We start from the raw sequence: 2,500 nt of genomic DNA, 5'->3' as shown, positions 1-2,500 counted from the left end.
CCTGTAAGAAAGCGCAATACAAAAGCAAATCGAACAAGGGAGGTAAGCTCACAGGTACGAAGAAAAGGAACCCTTGTGCGCATTGGCGGAGGCAAACTACCCAACCAAGCCAGCAGCAACCAAGCCATAGGGTTGCAAACAGACGTGCAACCCAGTACCCACAAGGGCAGGGGTAAGCCGCCGAGCCTAGCAAGGTAGGTGTGCTCCCAAAACCAAACAACGCACAAAGGGAGCAAACACGGGCAAACAAGTGACGCCATGGCCTACTCGCCCACCGCCCTCTATATTGCCTAACCTTGGCAACCATGGTCCATTCCCCACTATATGCCATGGCCTTGTGCCCATGGTCTTCACAAGACAGCATCCAAGGCGCCTGAAAGGCCAAGGGAGCCCAACCCAGCAATGCCCAGCCAAGGCCAGGCATTCCAGTGCCTACCCGGGCAAAAACGCCCAAAGCATGCCCCATTCGTTAGCCTATCCAGGCAAAAACGCCCAAAACCAGCCCATTCCAGTGCCTATCCGGGGAAAACGCCCAAAGCATGCCCATTCCTTAGCCTATCCAGGCAAAAACGCCCAAAACCAGCACATTCCAGTGCCTATCCGGGCAAAAACGCCCTAAGCCTGCGCATTCCAGCGCCCCGCAGCATGCCACCCTCCTATAGGGTTTGCGCAACCAACCCGCCTAACCACCAGTGGCAACCAAAGGTGCTGTTAGCGACGACTTCTGAAGACGCAACGAGACGCGACGGGTTTGCGCCCAGACGCGACGAGGCGATGCGGGATCTGCGCCCAACCGTGCCTACACCCGCCGACTTGATGCGGGAGCTGCTGGCCCAAGCATGCCTAGCGTGCAAGGCCTGCGTGCAAGGCTAGTGTGCAAGGCTCGTGGGCAAGGCTAGTGCGCAAGGCTAGTGCCCAAGGTCTGTGTGCAAGGCTAGTGCCCAAGGCTAGTGAGCATGGCCTGTGTGCAAGGCTAGTGTGCAAGGCTTGTATGCAAGGCTAGTGTGCAAGGCTGGTGTGCAAGGCTTGTGGGCAAGGCTGGTGCGCAAGGCTAGTTCCCAAGGGTTGTGTGCAAGGCTAGTGCCCAAGGCAAGTGCGCAAGGCTCGTGCCCAAAGCTAGTGCGCAAGGCTTGTGTGCAAGGCTACTGCGATGGGCCAGTGCCCAAGGCTTGTGAGCAAGGCTTGTATGCATGGCTTGTGTGCAAGGCTAGCGTCCAAGGCTTGTGCGCATGGCTTGTGCGCAAGGCTTGTGTCCAAGGCTTTTGTGCAAGGCTCGTGCGCAAGGCTAGTGTGCAAGGCTTGTGCGCATTGGCAGGTAGCCCACCAGCATGCACGATCCAAATGCCACTCACGCGACAACACGGTGCCAAGCCGGGCATGGTGTGCACTCAAAACCAATCAACGGACAGAGGTCATGCGTCATGGGGGGGATCTAGCAAGGCCATGGGGAAGGTCATGGAGGACCTTGGAAGCAAGCGCAAGACGAGAGCGAATCGAACAAGGGGCCAGGACGGGGCCTTGTGCCCATGGTCTTCGCAAGACAGCGTCCAAGGCACCCGAAAGCCCAAGGGAACCCAAACCCGGCCGACACTTGCAATCGCACATGCTCTCTGCAACACACCATCAATGCCGCCCAACGGGGCCAGCACGAGCAGTCCTCCGCGGTCCCCTGGCCCTGCGCACGTTTGTCTTCGAAACCGAGCATCAATGCCACAGAAAGTGCCGGGGCGCCAGCTGGAGCCATCATCCGACGTGCCATGGCTCGCTTGGCCTTGGCTTGCCGGGCCCCGACACGAGCAATCGCGCATTTTCTTTGCAACCGACCATCAATGCCGCCCAACGGGGCCAGCACGAGCAGTTATCCGCGGTCCCCTGGCCCTGCGCACGTTTGTCTTTGAAACCGAGCATCAATGCCACAGAAAGTGCCGGGGCGCCAGCTGGAGCCATCATCCGACGTGCCATGGCTCTGGTCCCATGGTCTTCGCAACCGAGCATTCGTGACACCCGCGGGGCCAGGACACCAACCCTTCCGACACGAGCATTCGCGCATGTTCTTTGGCCACACAACGGCGCCAGCACGAGCAAAATCATCCGCGGTGCGGTGGCCTTGCACGGCCTTTTGTCTTTGGAACCAACCATCAGTGCCACGGGAAGTGCCGGAGTCCCGGCATCCGCGGTGCCAAGTCATTGCGCCCTTGGTCTCTGCAGCGGGGCATGCCGGGCACTCCCAACCATTGCAAGCAAGCAAGCAAGCAAGAAAGAAAGTAAGTAAGTAAGTAAGTATTACATATAGGGGCGGGACATGCGGGGAGATCTGCGAAACGTGCATTACGGGGCACACGCGTACCTACCGGGGCATACCGACCCCTATTGGGGCACACGTGTGCATATCGGGGCATACCGGGCCTATCGGGGCACACGCGTACATACCGGGGCATACCGAGCCCTACTGGGGCACACGTGCGCATATCGGGGCGTACCAAGCCTATCGGGGCATACG

The sequence above is a fragment of the Tasmannia lanceolata genome, unplaced genomic scaffold (assembly GCF_043159265.1).
Source record: "Tasmannia lanceolata isolate RefF3 unplaced genomic scaffold, GAP_Taslan_0.1 ptg000038l, whole genome shotgun sequence".
NCBI lineage: Eukaryota > Viridiplantae > Streptophyta > Magnoliopsida > Canellales > Winteraceae > Tasmannia > Tasmannia lanceolata.
This window is presented reverse-complemented; position numbering follows the sequence as displayed.